This window comes from Nerophis lumbriciformis, linkage group LG10 (genome assembly GCF_033978685.3).
Source record: "Nerophis lumbriciformis linkage group LG10, RoL_Nlum_v2.1, whole genome shotgun sequence".
Taxonomy (NCBI): domain Eukaryota; kingdom Metazoa; phylum Chordata; class Actinopteri; order Syngnathiformes; family Syngnathidae; genus Nerophis; species Nerophis lumbriciformis.
In genome coordinates, this window is record NC_084557.2 from 41,417,189 (window position 1) to 41,435,717 (window position 18,529).

Here is an 18,529-nt window from a genome sequence, read left to right on the forward strand (position 1 = left end):
GGCTCCCTTTGACTTGCCTTTGACACACAATTGGTCATATCTAGTGATATGAACCAACCTCATCAACAGTGAAAATTGGTCAGAACTCGTCTTAGACTTACTGTAAATTGGTCATATCTAGTCTTAGACTTAGTGTAAATTGGTCTTATCTCGTTTTAGACTTAGTGTAAATTGGTCATATTTCGTCTTAGACTTACTGTAAATTGGTCAGATCTAGTCTTAGACTTGGTGTAAATTGGTCAGATCTAGTCTTGGACTTGGTTTAAATTGGTCATATTTAGTCTTAGACTTAATAGAGTGTCCACCCTGAGATCGGTAGGTTGTGAGTTCAAACCCCGGCCGAGTCATACCAGAGACTATAAAAATGGGACCCATTACCTCCCTGCTTGGCACTCAGCATCAAGGGTTGAAATTGGGGGTTAAATCATTAAAAATGATTCCAGAGCGTGGCACCGCTGCTGCCCACTGCTCCCCTCCCCTCCCAGGGGGTAAACAAGGGTATGGGTTAAATGCAGAGGACAAATTTCACTACACCTAGTGTGTGTGTGACAATCATTGGTACTTTAACTTTAACTTAGACTTAGTCATATTACGTCTTAGACTTAGTGTAAACTGGTCATATCTCATCCGGTTCCGGTTCACCGTGCGTGACTGCTCGCTGACTGCTCGCTGTTTCGAAAAAGCTAAGTATCGTTCTATTTGTGTGCTTTTAAATTGTTCTGCAGCTTTCTTTATTACTTTCTCAACATATTTAGTAGTACTATTTAACTTGCAAATCACCCGATCTCTGTCTCTCCACCCCTCCCGCAGCTAGCTAGCAGCTAGCTGCTAAGCTAACGAAGCTAGCGCGGAGAAAGGCGTCGCCGGGCGCCGGTCAGAAGGAGTCTACTCCTGCACACTGTGACCAGGACTTCTCGGAAGACAGCAGGAACTTCACTCGGTGACAGAAAACACCGTGAGTATGGCTTCCTGCGCGTCTTGCACCTTACTCACTGAGAGGCTGGCTCTGCTAGAGGGCCGTGTCCGCCAGTTAGAGCAGAGTAATCTCGTAACTTTAGATGTTGCGGACACATCTGCTAGCGTTAGCTGTAGCGAGCTAACTAGCCCAGCCTGTAGTAGTCCTAAGCGGCCTACAAGCTACGGTGTACCGGTTGAGACGCATAATAGATTTAGCTCTTTAGCTAGTCCTACACCCCAGTCTACCGGGCACCACACCTTAGTCATAGGGGACTCCATCACCCGAAACATAAAGCTTAGCAAACCAGCCACAATTAAGTGCATCCCGGGGGCCCGAGCACCTGACATTGAGGCTAATCTTAGGGAGCTAACTCGCAACAGGCCTAGTAAACACGTACGACAGGCTAATCGCACCACTAGTTATGCGAATATAGTTGTACACGTTGGCTCCAATGACACTAGAATGAGACAGTCAGAGATTACAAAGAGAAACATAGCCAGGACTTGTGATCTCGCTAGAAAGATGTCCAGGCATCGAGTAATTGTCTCTGGCCCCCTGCCTGCGAGAGGCAATGATGAGAGATATAGCAGATTAGTCTCACTTAACAAGTGGCTGGCTAGCTTCTGTAGACAACAGGGACTAACGTTTATTGATAATTGGCCCTCTTTCTGGGGCAAACCAGGCTTGCTGATGAGGGACGGCCTTCACCCTAACCAGGAAGGCGCCATCATCCTGTCTAAGAATATAGACTACTGTTTAAGTCACATTTGACTAACTACACTAGAGCAAGCCCGGTCACAGGCAATTACAGAGCCTGCTAGTCCGGGTGAGGAGTCAGTTAAGCTAGAACTAGCCAGCACCAGGCTGGATAATTCCTGTACGCATAGCAATTTTCTTAGAATAACACACAACTCACATAATGTGTTTTCTGTTGTGAATGTGTCCAGGGTAGATATGCATTCTACTGAGGTGGCAAATCATGATGCGTTCAGTCGATCGCAGCATCAAGCAAACAATCTGAAAATTCCCGTCGTATCAATTCCTAGATATGGTCGAAACTATTTAAAGTGCACTACGTATAATAAACGCAACATTATTAATATTTCTACTACGGATAATTTAAACAAAAACTCGTCAAAACAGCCCAATACTTATAATATGGGCTTTTTAAACATAAGATCATTGTCTCCCAAAACGTTATTAGTTAATGAGGTCATTAGAGACAACAATCTTAACGTCATTGGTCTTAGCGAAACCTGGCTCAAACAAGACAAATTTTTTGCGCTAAATGAGGCATCTCCTCCTAACTATACGAATGCGCATATTGCCCGTCCCCTTAAAAGGGGTGGGGGGGGGTCGCACTAATATATAATGAAAACTTTAACCTTACCCCTAACCTAAATAATAAATACAAATCGTTTGAGGTGCTTACTATGAGGTCTGTCGCACCGCTGCCTCTCGATATGGCTGTTATCTACCGCCCCCCAGGGCCCTACTCGGACTTTATTAATGAATTCTCAGAGTTCGTTGCTGATCTAGTGACGCACGCAGACAATATAATCATAATGGGGGACTTTAATATCCATATGAATACCCCATCGGACCCTCAGTGCGTGGCGCTCCAGACTATAATTGATAGCTGTGGTCTTACACAAATAATAAATGAACCTACGCATCGCAACGGCAATACGATAGATCTAGTGCTGGTCAGGGGTGTCACCACCTCCAAAGTTATGGTACTCCCGTATACCAAAGTAATGTCCGATCACTACCTTATAAAATTCGAAGTTCTGACTCATTGTCAACAAACTAATAATAATAATAACTGCTATAGCAGCCGCAACATTAATTCCGCCACAACGATGACTCTTGCTGACCTACTGCCTTCGGTAATGGCACCATTCCTAAATTATGTCGGCTCTATTGATAACCTCACTAACAACTTTGACAATGCCCTGCGCAAAACCATTGATAGTATAGCACCGCTAAAACAAAAAAGGGCCCCTAAAAGGCGCACCCCATGGTTTACAGAGGAAACCAGAGCTCATAAATTATCATGTAGAAAGTTGGAACGCAAATGGCGCGCGACCAAGCTTGAGGTTTTCCATCAAGCATGGAGTGATAGTTTAATATCGTATAAACGCATGCTTACCTTAGCTAAAGCTAAATATTACTCAAATCTCATCCGCCTCAACAAAAACGACCCTAAATTTTTGTTCAGTACAGTAGCATCGCTAACCCAACAAGGGACTCCTCCCAATAGCTCCACCCACTCGGCAGATGACTTTATGAATTTCTTTAATAAGAAAATTGAACTCATTAGAAAGGAGATTAAAGACAACGCATCCCAGCTACAACTGGGTTCTATGAACATAGATACAACTGTATCTACGACGGATACTGCAATACAAAATAGTCTCTCTCTTTTTGATGAAATAACATTAGAGGAACTATTACAGCGTGTAAGTGGGATAAAACAAACAACATGTTTACTTGACCCACTTCCTGGGAAACTTATCAAGGAGCTTTTTGTATTATTAGGTCCATCAGTGCTAAATATTATAAACTTATCACTTTCCTCTGGCACTGTTCCCCTAGCATTCAAGAAAGCGGTTATTCATCCTCTGCTCAAAAGACCTAACCTTGATCCTGACCTCATGGTAAACCACCTTCCCTTTATTTCGAAAATCCTCGAAAAAATTGTCGCACAGCAGCTAAATGAACACTTAGTGTCTAACAATCTCTGTGAACCTTTTCAATCCGGTTTCAGGGCAAATCACTCTACGGAGACAGCCCTCGCAAAAATGACTAATGATCTACTGCTAACGATGGATTCTGATGCGTCATCTATGTTGCTGCTTCTTGATCTTAGCGCTGCTTTCGATACCGTCGATCATAATATTTTATTAGAGCGTATCAAAACACGTATTGGTATGTCAGACTTAGCTTTGTCGTGGTTTAACTCTTATCTTACTGACAGGATGCAATGCGTCTCCCATAATAATGTGACCTCGGACTATGTTAAGGTAACGTGCGGAGTTCCTCAGGGTTCGGTTCTTGGCCCTGCACTCTTTAGTATTTACATGCTGCCGCTAGGCGACATCATACGCAAATACGGTGTTAGCTTTCATTGTTATGCTGATGACACCCAACTCTACATGCCCCTAAAGCTGACCAACACGCCAGATTGTAGTCAGCTGGAGGCGTGTCTTAATGAAATTAAACAATGGATGTCCGCTAACTTCTTGCAACTCAACGCCAAGAAAACGGAAATGCTGATTATCGGTCCTGCTAAACACCGACATTTATTTAATAATACCACCTTAACATTTGACAACCAAACAATTACACAAGGCGAATCAGTAAAGAATCTGGGTATTATCTTCGACCCAACTCTCTCGTTTGAATCACACATTAAGAGTGTTACTAAAACGGCCTTCTTCCATCTCCGTAATATCGCTAAAATTCGTTCTATTTTATCCACTAGCGACGCTGAGATCATTATTCATGCGTTCGTTACGTCTCGTCTCGACTACTGTAACGTATTATTTTCGGGTCTCCCTATGTCTAGCATTAAAAAATTACAGTTGGTACAAAATGCGGCTGCTAGACTTTTGACAAGAACAAGAAAGTTTGATCATATTACGCCTATACTGGCTCACCTGCACTGGCTTCCTGTGCACTTAAGATGTGACTTTAAAGTTTTACTACTTACGTATAAAATACTACACGGTCTAGCTCCGTCCTATCTTGTCGATTGCATTGTACCATATGTCCCGGCAAGAAATCTGCGTTCAAAGAACTCCGGCTTATTAGTGATTCCCAGAGCCCAAAAAAAGTCTGCGGGCTATAGAGCGTTTTCTATTCGGGCTCCAGTACTATGGAATGCCCTCCCGGTAACAATTAGAGATGCTACCTCAGTAGAAGCATTTAAGTCCCATCTTAAAACTCATTTGTATACTCTAGCCTTTAAATAGCCCCCCTGTTAGACCAGTTGATCTGCCGTTTCTTTTCTTTTCTCCTCTGCTCCCCTTTTCCTTGAGTGGGGGGGGGCACAGGTCCGGTGGCCATGGATGAAGTGCTGGCTGTCCAGAGTCGGGACCCGGGGTGGACCGCTCGCCTGTGCATCGGCTGGGAACATCTCTACGTTGCTGACCCGTCTCCGCTCGGGATGGTTTCCTGCTGGCCCCACTATGGACTGGACTCTTACTATTATGTTGGATCCACTATGGACTGGACTCTCACAATATTATGTCAGACCCACTCGACATCCATTGCTTTCGGTCTCCCCTAGAGGGGGGGGGTTACCCACATATGCGGTCCTCTCCAAGGTTTCTCATAGTCATTCACATCGACGTCCCACTGGGGTGAGTTTTTCCTTGCCCGTATGTGGGCTTTGTACCGAGGATGTCGTTGTGGCTTGTGCAGCCCTTTGAGACACTTGTGATTTAGGGCTATATAAATAAAGATTGATTGATTGATTGATTGATCTTAGACTTAGTGTAAATTGGTCAGATCTCGTCTTAGACTTACTGTAAATTGATCAGATCTCGTCTTAGACTTAGTGTAAATTGGTCATATCTCGTCTTAGACTTACTGTAAATTGACCATATCTCGTCTTAGACTTACTGTAAATTGGTCATATCTCGTCTTAAACTTATGGTAAATTGGTCATATCTCGTCTTAGACTTACTGGAAATTGGTCATATCTCGTATTAGACTTAGTGTAAATTGGTCAGATCTCGTCTTAGACTTAGTGTAAATTGGTCATATCTCGTCTTAGACTTAGGCCTACTGTAAATTGATCATATCTTGTCTTAGACTTAATGTAAATTGGTCATATCTCGTCTTAGACTTACTGTAAATTGGTCATATCTCGTCTTAGACTTAGTGTAAATTGGTCAGATCTTGTCTTAGACTTAGTGTAAATTGGTCATATCTCGTCTTAGACTTACTGTAAATTGGTCAGATCTTGTCTTAAACTTACTGTAAATTGGTCATATCTCGTCTTAGACTTACTGTAAATTGGTCATATCTCGTCTTAGACTTAGTGTAAATTGGTCAGATCTCATCTTAGACTTAGTGTAAATTGGTCAGATCTTGTCTTAGACTTAGTGTAAATTGGTCAGATCTCGTCTTAGACTTAGTGTAAATTGGTCATATCTCGTCTTAGACTTACTGTAAATTGGTCATATCTTGTCTTAGACTTAGTGTAAATTGGTCATATCTCGTCTTAGACTTAGGCCTACTGTAAATTGATCATATCTTGTCTTAGACTTAATGTAAATTGGTCATATCTCGTCTTAGACTTACTGTAAATTGGTCATATCTCGTCTTAGACTTAGTGTAAATTGGTCAGATCTTGTCTTAGACTTAGTGTAAATTGGTCATATCTCGTCTTAGACTTACTGTAAATTGGTCATATCTTGTCTTAAACTTATTGTAAATTGGTCATATCTCGTCTTAGACTTACTGTAAATTGGTCATATCTCGTCTTAGACTTACTGTAAATTGGTCATATCTCGTCTTAGACTTAGTGTAAATTGGTCAGATCTCATCTTAGACTTAGTGTAAATTGGTCAGATCTTGTCTTAGACTTAGTGTAAATTGGTCAGATCTCGTCTTAGACTTAGTGTAAATTGGTCATATCTCGTCTTAGACTTACTGTAAATTGGTCATATCTTGTCTTAGACTTAGTGTAAATTGGTCATATCTCGTCTTAGACTTAGTGTAAATTGGTCATATCTCGTCTTAGACTTAGTGTAAATTGGTCATATCTTGTCTTGGACTTAGTGTAAATTGGTTATATCTCGTCTTAGACTTACCGTATTTTCCGCACTATTAGGCGCATCGGATTATAAGGCGCACCTTCAATGAATGGCATATTTCAAAACTTTGTTCATATATAAGGCGCACCGGATTATAAGGCGCACCTATGTCAACAAAACAGTCAGATAGGTCAGTCAAACTTTATTAATAGATAACAAACCAGCGTTCTGACAACTCCGTTCACTCCCAAAATGAATAAACAGCTGATTTACTCGTGTTACGTAAATCAAACGTGCAATCACAATATAGTAACACGTGAAATAGTGCAGAGCAATAACAATATATCAATAACTCAACGTTGCTCAAACATTAATGTCACACAACACAACACACTAAATAAAAATGTAAAGCTCACTTTATGAAGTTATAGCTCATTCACAAATCCCTCGAATTCTTCTTCTTCAGTGTCCGAATTAAACAGTTGAGCGAATACGTCTCGTCGAAGTCGTCATTAATGGAGTCAGTGTCGTTGCCGTTTATTAGTTCAGTGACAATTCCTGCCTTCCTGAAAGCTCGGACCACAGATGAGACTGAATCAGCCCAGGCATTTACGATCCACTGGCAGATAGTGGCGTATGTCGTCTGGCGCTGTCTCCCTGTCTTGGTGAACGTCACGTGTGTTCGCCTTCAGTCATCCACTGTTCCCACGCAGTTAGCAGTCTAGCTTCGAATGCCCTGTTGACACCAATATCTAGCGGCTGGAGGTCTTTTGTCAATCCACCCGGAATGACGGCGAGTATTGAATTAAGCGCGTAAGCGTGTCTCTTAATGTGATGTTATGAGCTAGCAAATATAACAACTACACTACCCAGCATGCAACGATAGTGACGAGCATGCGCGGTAGCCCTGAGAAGCGTTGTTGTATGCTGGCAGTTAGAATGTGGTTATGAGCACGCTGTGAGTAAACGTTGAGAACTCAGTTAACACGCCTCGTCTGCATTATTTATAATTAGACAGACAACACACTTAATAGGAGCCATTTTGGGGTCTTTACATAAACACACAAATGGAAATGAAACGTCACATATCCCAGCATGCACCGCGCGCTTCTTCTTCTACGGGGAAAAAAGATGGCGGCTGTTTACCGTAGTTGCGAGACCGAAACTTTATGAAAATTAATATTAATATTAACCCATATATAAGGCGCACCGGATTATAAGGCGCACTGTCAGCTTTTGAGAAAATTTGTGGTTTTTAGGTGCGCCTTATAGTGCGGAAAATACGGTACTGTAAATTGGTCATATCTCGTCTTAAACTTATGGTAAATTGGTCATATCTCGTCTTAGACTTAGTGTAAATTGGTCAGATCTCGTCTTAGACTTAGTGTAAATTGGTCATATCTTGTCTTAGACTTACTGTAATTTGGTCATATCTTGTCTTAGACTTAGTGTAAATTGGTCATATCTCGTCTTAGACTTAGTATAAATTGGTCATATCTTGTCTTAGACTTAGTGTAAATTGGTCATATCTCGTCTTAGACTTAGTATAAATTGGTCATATCTTGTCTTAGACTTAGTGTAAATTGGTCATATCTTGTCTTAGACTTACTGTAATTTGGTCATATCTTGTCTTAGACTTAGTGTAAATTGGCCATATCTCGTCTTAGACTTAGTATAAATTGGTCATATCTTGTCTTAGACTTAGTGTAAATTGGTCATATCTCGTCTTAGACTTACTGTAAATTTGTCATATCTCGTCTTAAACTTATGGTAAATTGGTCATATCTCGTCTTAGACTTAGTGTAAATTGGTCAGATCTCGTCTTAGACTTAGTGTAAATTGGTCAGATCTCGTCTTAGACCAGGGATCTGCAACCCACGGCTCTTTCATGCCTCTGGCCTGGCTCTCTTTGGCTTGCCTTTGACACAAAATGTCAATCAATAATGGCTATTTCATTTTTATTCATTCTATTTTATTTAGTTTATTTTAATGTTCCAGTTGTAATTTTGTAGAGTTCTGTGATCTTGTAATATTAAAGATAAAACGTATTTTAAAATATTTTGTCAATGGAAATGTATGTCACATCCCCTTTGTGTCATCTTTTGTTGCCAGGCTATTGTATTGTTTTTAGCGGTCAACAATTGAGGGAAAATACAACATTTAATGCTTCATGGACAGATTCATTTGCATTCCTTGTTGACGAGGTTGGTTCATGTGTGCTTAATATGTGGGGAGAAAATGGCAAACCCCAAAAAAAGAACAAACACACAGCATTTGCGAAAAAATGCCCAGCTTGGAATAAGCGTATACAGAGCAGTTTTGGAACCGCTGCGGAAAGCTGATCAGAGCAAAAAAAATCTTGATGAGTCGTTTTCTGTCTGGTGTTTGATTTCATAAATGCTGTTTCATAAGTGTAGCGAAACTATAAGTGGCGTTATCGTCATTTTAGGGATTAGAGTTTGCAGCTCTCGGTGGGTTTTATTTGTTGGGAAATGGACTCAAAAAGCACTAACCTATTTATTATTAACTGTCTGGAGTGGACTTATACTGTCTTTAAGTTGAAGTGGACTGGTAATTGTTTTGTTGGTGACAACTAGCGGCCACAATAATTATGTTAAACTCATGACGCAGTAGAATGCGACAAATGTACTCGCAAATGCGTCTAAAATAGACTTTAAAGAGATTAGGGATGTTCTCTGTGTTTAATTGAGCGTAACAGCAGGCCTTATGATGGCATTGTGTTTATGAGTGCACATGTGTACCTTGCATGAGTGTTAATAATGACATTGTAATATTTAAGACATTTAATTTTGCTACAAAAAATGGTCTGTGCTACAAAAAAATGATTGTGCTACTCATTTTTTTTCGTTTTTTCGAGAAAGCTAAGAGTACAGCACTGCAGTAACGTTTCTTACTGGAAACTTTCCAGTGAAGATTGCTGACTGCTGGTCTAGACTTAACATTGCAGTGTGGTGCGTTCAGTGACACTCTGGAAACATGGACTCTAAGGCTCTTGTTGGTGTACTATTACTGAATTACTCTATGGTGGGTTCTCAGTAACAAAAAGCACGGACTGAGTTACCAACATGTGCTTTAATCGTATCCATACTTGCCAACCCTCCCGATTTTTCCGGGAGACTCCCGAATTTCAGTGCCCCTCCCGAAAATCTCCTGGGGCAACCATTCTCCCGAATCTCTCCCGATTTTCACCCGGACAACAATATTAAGGGCGTGCCGTGATGGCGCTGCCTTTAACGTTCTCTACAACCTGTCGTCGCGTCCGCTTTTTCACCATACAAACAGCGTGCCGGCCCGGTCACATGTTATATGCGCCTTCAGCAGACACACGTAAGTGACTGCACGACATACTTGATCAACAGCCATACAGGTCACACTGAGGGTGGCCATATAAACAACTTTAAAACTGTTACAAATATGCGCCACACTGTGAACCCACACCAAACAAGAATGACAAACACATTTCGGGAGAACATCCGCACCGTAACACAACATAAACAGAGCAAATACCCAGAATCCCTTGTAGCCCTGACTCTTCCGAGCTACAATATACACCCCCCCGCCCCCAAATCTCCCGAATTCGGAGGTCTCAAGGTTGGCAAGTATGATCGTATCAAAACTGTTAGTCTTAAACGGAAGCATACCAGGGTATCTGTGAGGTCTTAAAAAGTCTTAAATCCCATAATTTGAATTTAAAATGTCTAAAATTCTCCTAAAATCTCATAAAAGGTCTTAAAAACGATTCTGAAATGTCTTAAAAATCTATTGACGTTACTTTTATTTAAAGATGCATAAAATCGCAGGGCCAACACAGATAGACAGACAACATTCACACTCACATCCACACACTAGGGCCAATTTAGTGTTGCCAATCAACCTATCCCCAGGTGCATGTCTTTGGAGGTGGGAGGAAGCCGGAGTACCCGGAGGGAACCCACGCAGTAACGGGGAGAACATGCAAACTCCACACAGAAAGATCCCGAGCCCGGGATTCCGCCCGAATGCAGCTGAGATAGGCTCCAGCACTCCCCGCGACCCCGAAAGGGACAAGCGGTAGAAAATGGATGGATGGATAAACTTCAGTCTCACTTTGAAATGTTTAAATTTTTGAGGACGCTATAACATAACGACACGGCGGAACTAACTGTGCTGCCCGGTCAGAGTTTATGGAACACCACCAACTATAGTGTGCGTGCAGCTGTGTGTTGACAGCTTAGTTAGCATAGCAGCGGAGAAAACTTCATGAAAGCCCACAGCAAAGCCAAATGACTTGCATAAGATGGGTAAGTAAAAGTTCAACGATTTGTGTCTCCTGAACAATGAATTTAATGCATGGTTGAAGCCGGTGGATGGAAACGTATAAAGTGTTTAGAACACAGATGTGCAGCCATGTAAACATGGCGGTGAGAGTGAATGGAATGATACTGTAAAAGTCAAAAACCTGGGATAAGTCCATGTCAAAAAATGCTGAAACGCCACAAACACTTGAGTGTTATGTGGGTTAAGTGGCGCCAATTGCTAAAGGAGATCAATATGAGATATTTAGTAGTGAAATCATACACATGGTCCATTCGGACTCAATGTCCAGCACCTCCCTCGTGACATGTTCAAAGTTCTTCCGGAGGTGGGAATTGAAACTCTCTCTGACAGGAGACTCTGCCAGACGTTCCCAGCAAACCCTCACAATGCGTTTGGGCCTGCCAGGTATGTCCGGCATCCTCCCCCACCATCGCAGCCAACTCACCACCAGGTGGTGATCAGTAGAAAGCTCCGCCCCTCTCTTCACCCGAGTGTCCAAAACATGAGGCCGCAAATCCGATGACACAACTACAAAGTCGATCATGGAACTGCGGCCTAGGGTGTCCTGGTGCCAAGTGCACATATGGACACCCTTATGTTTGAACATGGTGTTCGTTATGGACAATCTGTGACGGGCACAAAAGTCCAATAACAAAACACCGCTCGGGCTCAGATCCGGGCAGCCATTCTTCCCAATCACGCCTCTCCAGGTTTCACTGTCGCTGCCAACATGAGCATTGAAGTCCCCCAGTAGAACGAGGGAATCACCCGGGGGAGTACTCTCAAGTACTCCCTTGAGTGAATCCAAAAAGGGTGGGTACTCTGAGCTGCGGTTTGGCGCGTAAGCGCAAACCACAGTCAGGACCCGTTCCCCCACCCGAAGGCGGAGGGAAGCTACCCTCTCGTCCACCGGGTTGAACTCCAACGTGCAGGCTCTGAGCCGGGGGGAAACAAGAATTGCCACCCCAGCCCGTCGCCTCTCACTGCCGGCAACGCCAGAGTGGAAGAGAGTCCAGCCCCTCTCGAGAGAACTGGTTCCAGAGCCCTTGCTGTGCGTCGAAGTGAGTCCGACTATATCTAGCCGGAACTTCTCCACCTCGCGCACTAGCTCAGGCTCCCCCCCCCCAGCGAGGTGACGTTCCACGTCCCAAGAGCTAGCTTCTGTAGCCGAGGATCGGACCGCCAAGTGCCCTGACCTCGGCTGCCGCCCAGCTCACATCGCACCCGACCTCTATGGCCCCTGCTATGGGTGGTGAGCCCATTGGAATATATATATATATAAATAAAATTCAAGTATTTCTTTTATTTATATATATATATATATATATATATATATATATATATATATATATATATATATATATATATATATACATATAAATAAAATAAATACTTGAATTTCAGTGTTCATTTATTTACACATATACACACACATAACACTCATCTACTCATTGTTGAGTTAAGGGTTGAATTGTCCATCCTTGTTCTATTCTCTGTCACTATTTTTCTAACCATGCTGAACACCCTTTCGCAGGTACACAGAAAGGTTTCGAGTACCACCAAAAAAACTGAATCTCTGAAGACAGTATAAAAATCTGTGTTAAAAGTGTACAAATACTGTTTGTATAATAAGCATGTTATTGTTTACAAATGAGGGTTAAGAGTTCAGTACTAAAAAAAAGAAAAAAGAATGTGGCTTGAGTACAGTTTTTTAATTGAGCTGCTGCATTTTTTGGTTGGGTTGTTTATTTATTTTGAGTAACTTCTACATTTCTAAAAGGGGAGGAATGTAATAGAGTGATCTATGTTTGTCTGTTGCCATCTCCTGGTGAATGTTGGCTAGAGCGTACTGGGGTTACTTTTTGGTTGGCCAACGATTTACGTGGTGTTGCGCACCTGACGTCAAGTGTGTGAGTCTGTTCTGAAGTCTACAGTAAAGAGACATACTTCATCACCTCGCCTGTTTATTGCCTCCAACTCAATATATTACAACAACATTGCTGTTTACGGCAGACGAACTGCTTTACGGTAGAATAAAACATGACTGCTGTTGTTGTGTGTTTTTACCGCGCTGGGAGGATGTTAATTAAACTGCCTAACAATAAACCCACATAAGAAACCAAGAACTCGCCCTCGATCATTCTACAGTTATAACGTGTTTGGGCAGGCACGCTGTTTATATTGTGGGAAAGCGGACGTGAATACAGGCTGTTGACACGTCACTCAGGTCCGCATGGAGCTGGAGGGGGCGTGGCTTACAGCTCCGCCTAAATTTCGGGAGATTTTCGGGAGAAAATTCGTCCCGGGAGGTTTTCGGGAGAGGCGCTGAATTTCGGGAGTCTCCCGAAAAATCCGGGAGGGTTGGCAAGTACGTTCTCAGTTGGTTATTTATGCCTCATATAACGTACACTTATTCAGCCTGTTTCTTTCTTTATTTTAAAGTGCCTTTCAAACCAATTCTTGGTGTTGGGTTTTATCAAATACATTTCCCCCAAAAATGCGACTTATACTCCAGTGCGACTTATATATGTTTTCCCCCTTCTTTATTATGCATTTTCGGCCGGTGCGATTTATACTCCGGAGCGACTTATACTCCGAAAAATGCAGTACTTAAAATTCATTCTGGACCTCTGATTTTACTTTGTCGTTGTATTTTTTGTCCCTATGGATGTGAAATGGTCTTAAATTATTTTCAAGATTGGTCTTAAAAAAGTCTTAAATTCGACATGTTGAAACCTGCAGAGACCCTGCATACTGAAACCGGGGCGTATGAAAGCCGAGGCACCGCTGTATAAATAGATCCTCACTGCGGCCACTGGTGCAGACAAGGCGGGTCCTGCCTTCACATAGTGATTGTTGTATTGTACTATTATTAGGATAAGCCAGGCGTGTGTGGCCATGCGGCACTTTGCAAAGACAGACGCTTCCTGTCTGCTTGCGTTGAGGAGATGCAGAGGTCATCTTTCAAGTGCCTTGTTGAATTAATGGAAGACGGTGGTGGGGGGGGGAATTCGAGAGAGTAATTTCTAGAATCAGCGCTTTGCCACGGCCTGTTGTTCTCTCGCTCTGTCCTGCCTTTCCGACCAGACGTCAACAGTTCTAACATAGTCTGTCTCTCTGTGCAGCTTGCAGTGGAATACTAATGTGAGCAGCCATGGAGCTTGTCATCTTGTCTCAGCTGTGTGCATGCTGATGTCAGAGTTCTCCTCTTCTTTGCTTTACGTCGACAAATGAACAGAGGGATGTTCCTTTGTTTCTTCTCCCAAGAATACCCTGCATTAGCCTGACTCTTTGCCTGCACACTGAAGTAGACTCTAGACCAGGGGTGCCCGCACTTTTTCTGCAGGCGAGCTACTTTTCAATTGACCAAGTCGAGGGGATCTACCTCATTCATATATATAAATTATACTCATTTATTTATGAAAGTGATGTTTTTGTTTACAAGTTAAATGTGTTTAATGATAATACAAGCATGTTTAACATGCTGTCTTTCATGAAGACAAGAATATAAGTTGGTGTATTACCTGATTCTGATGACTTGTATTGATTGGAATCAGACAGTAGTGATGATAACGTCCACATTTTCTAATGGAGGAGGAAAAAAGTCCTCCTTTCTGTCCAATACCACATTAAAGTGGTTGGTTTTTGCCATCTTATTTGTCCAGCTTCCATACTCCTTTTTATACACTTTACTAGATATACATTGGCGGCAAACTCCGTAGCTTGCTAGCTTGTGCACGCCAACTTTCTGAGACTCTTATTTTGTTAGCGCAGGCAGGATGAAGCAGCGCTTTTATTGTGAAGACAGGAACTGTGCAGTCGGTCTTTAGAGTTTACGGCACAAGAGTCTGTTTAAATAAAAAGTTTCTCGGCTTCCTGTCGGTCATGTTTTCTTAATAATGATCTGGCAGCAGCCAACGTCATCTCACAAGACCCTCGGGTACCGTGAATGTCAATCAAGTGACGAAAGTGACGTCTTGGTGAAAATTGATGATCGCTAATTTTTAGGTCTATTTTATTAATACCTGGCTGGCGATCGACTGACACACCCTCCGCCATCGACCGGTAGCTCGCCATCGACGTAATGGGCACCCCTGCTCTAAAGCATACACCTGACTGGGGTGTCCCGATACCAATATTTTGGTACCGGTACCAGAATGTATTTCAATACTTTTCAAAATAAAGGGCACCACAAAAAAAAAAAAAATTTGGCTTTATTTTAACCAAAAATCTTATGATACGTTAAACATACGGTTCTTAGAAATATTTAAATAAACATTTATAGGTATTAAACACATCAGGCTTTTATTTTGTAGCACTCAAAGAACAATTTACAATTTTATATATTACATATTGCCTGCCATAATCTAGGATTAGGTTAGAATATAATAGAAAGCTTTATTGACATTATCCTTTATAATGTACGGTTGCCACTATGTTTCGCACTGTGTTTATGTGTTAAGAAAAATAAAATCACTAGTAAATACTAAAAATAATGCTTTCGCTAAAAGTACACAGATAAGACATGTAGCAGGTAAAACACACATTGTAGCAACTTGTTATAAAATTCAGTCATTTTACTTGCGTGGGCGGTTTGGCCTCCGCTAATGTTTGGCATCAAGCCAAAGAGCTGTGTGTGCGTCTACGTATCTACAGAGGAGCTAGTTAACTTTATTACCCGTCGATCTGACTGTTTTTTTAATTGTTTAGCTACGTTTCAAGCAAAGGTGGTAATAATTTAATCATGCCACCTTTGACAAAGCATGTTTTAAAGCAGTTTAAAGCATCATCTTTATCAACAGGTTTGAAGCATGAATACTTTCATTTTGCTTCACGCACCCTCTTTATTAACCAGTAGAATTGTCTTCATTTGCCATTTTTCCTCTACTCGCTGTTTCTTCTTGTGTGCTCTGCAGTATAGTACCGTTTTGAATTCATTAGTACCGCGGTGTTTTATTAGTATCGGTATACCGTACAAAAGGTCTATTCAACTCGCGGACCAAAGCTTTTAATTTGACCGGCCAAACATCACCCAAATAGGCTTGATGAAACCATTCAAATGAGGGTTGATCATGCATGCAGTACTCCCGCCATCCCGCAGGGGGCAACAGTGTATGTGTCGATGTGAAGCAGCAGTGGGGTGAGTAGAAGAAGACTACACATTCAACCCTGGAAAAAAAATCTAAATAAATGGCAAAAATCTGACTTAACGACTGGACAACAAAATGTGAATGTTCTACCCCGAGCAAGTGCTCGAGTCATTGTTTTCTGGCGGACCTTTTAAGCGACGGACACATTGATCCAGACCAGCAGCAACAAAGGTAGAAATCCCAGAATGTAAACTTCATCACGAACCTTGGTCAAACATTTCTAAGTAGATATCATTTGTGCATAAATATTGGGGGTGTAACGGTACACAAAAATTTCGGTTCGGTACATACCTCGGTTTAGAGGTCCCGTTTCGGTTCATTTTCGGTACAGTAAGAAAACAACAAAATATAAATTTTTTGGTTATTTATTTACCAAATTTGCAAAATCTTTCACCAAAAATATTTTTCTTAGTGGAATATTTGATGTGAAGTAATCATAACCTTGGATAGGTCAATAATTCATAATAACATTGATTTTGATTCAATATTATGTTTTGAGCAATGACAGTTTGAAAGAAAAAATAACAGCTTTGTTTTATTAGTCAACATTGCAGCTTTTTCTAAATTACATTTAACCTTTAAGCTTTTTTATTTCACTTTTGTTATGTTTTTGTTTATTTTAAATGTATTTTTAGAATGTGCCGTGGGCCTTTAAAACATTAGCTGTGGGCCGCAAATGGCCTCCGGGGCACACTTTTGACACCCCTGCTATAGATAATAAAAAATTAAATCTGATAAATTTATGGATACAAACTCTCTCTCTCTCTCTGTCTCTGCTCCTCCCTCACCAATGGTGTTGCGCGCACAATTTGTTTTGTTTTTAACCCCTTCTTAACCCTGAACGTACATTGAAAGTACACGCAACCCTATCTCAAAATGCCGGACATTTGAGGCATTTAAGAAACTCCGCCAGGACAGCCCCGCAAAAGAGGACATGTCCGGTGAAAAGAGGACGTATGGTCAGTCTATCGTAGCCCGGTCGCTGCTAGCATGCGTGTGTTGTGCCTCGGTGTGCATTGTTTACACAACGTGCGTTACGCTACTTAATATGTCCGTGTGGAAACTCGTTCGGTACACCTCCGAACCGAACCAAAACCCCCGTACCGAAATGGTTCAATACAAATACACGTACCGTTACACCCCTAATAAGTATATTTAGTTTGTTTTGAAATTGCTGACTTTGTGATGTTTTTTGTATTCGTGGTCGTGTTGTTTTTTTGTCTGAGAGTAACGGTACTTCTTTTAGTACATGCAGTGCTAAATTTGACCAGTAGAGGGCGACAACGCTTATAGTGATAACTCACATACAATGTTTGCGCGTGAATGTTGTGTAATTTCTATATGTGTCAACATTTGTAGTTTATTGTGTGAACATCCATCCATCCATTTTCTACCGCGTGGTGTTGCAGCCTATCCCAGCTGCACTCGGGCAGAAGGCGGGGTACACCCTGGACAAGTCGCCACCTCGTTGCAGGGCCAACACAGACAATATTCATTGTACCACTAAACCTTCGATTTTTTTAATGTAAAATACACAATGGACGGTAAACTTTTTTTAATTTGATGTTTATATTTTCAGTCTTACAAACCTAAATAAAGGAAGAAGTGTGAAGAAATAAACTAAGGAAGGAAAATAATTGAAAAGAAGGTCCGACAAAAACTGGAGCTTCTTTTTCTTAACCAGCTGCATGCGCTTGAAACGAGTAGCGATGGCAGAATAATGAATTTATGGACAGTGCCATGTAAAAGCTGCTGTGTTTACTTTGCAATTAAGTAAACGCAGTCTCAAAGAAATATAACCTGCAGCGGCACTTTCTGACGTAACATCCACATTTCGATGTCCGGCCCCTGAGACATTGGGCTCTTGAAACTGCGGCCATCTTCATGATGTAGTTAAATAGCCCTGCCGTACAACCCTACACCTGACCTGTTAATCAAGTGTGTGCTAAAACATACATTCTAGATTGAAAATGCTCTTGATTGTGATTTTTTTTTGACTGCATTAAATATATGACTGAGCGTGCGTTCACACCTGTCATGTTTGGTTCGATTAAAACAAACTCTATTAAGCGGACAAACAATCAATCAATGTTCATTTATATAGCCCTAAATCACGAGTGTCTCAAAGGGCTGCACAAGCCACAACGACGTCCTCGGCTCAGATCCCACATCAGGGCAAGGAAAAACTCAACCCAATGGGACAATGAGAAACCTTGGAGAGGACCGCGGATGTGGGGACCCCCCTAAGGCGACCCGCGCAATGAACGTCGAGTGGATCTAGCATAACAGTGTGAGAGTCCAGTCCATAGTGGATCTAACATAATAGTGAGAGTCCA

The 18,529-nt window shown here is 41.8% G+C and overlaps 1 protein-coding gene and 1 long non-coding RNA gene across 2 annotated transcripts in view; one reads left to right on the forward strand and one right to left on the reverse strand.

The window, feature by feature from the left end:
- LOC140679056 (uncharacterized) overlaps positions 1–1,292 on the forward strand; it is a 48,592-nt gene extending 47,300 nt beyond the window's left edge. The window contains exon 3 of the long non-coding RNA XR_012050646.1: positions 811–1,292. This is a non-coding gene — a long non-coding RNA (uncharacterized lncRNA). The remainder of the gene's footprint in view (positions 1–810) is intronic.
- tmem117 (transmembrane protein 117) overlaps positions 1–18,529 on the reverse strand; it is a 162,286-nt gene that overhangs the window by 30,933 nt on the left and 112,824 nt on the right. The gene's annotated exons all lie outside the window — the stretch shown is intronic.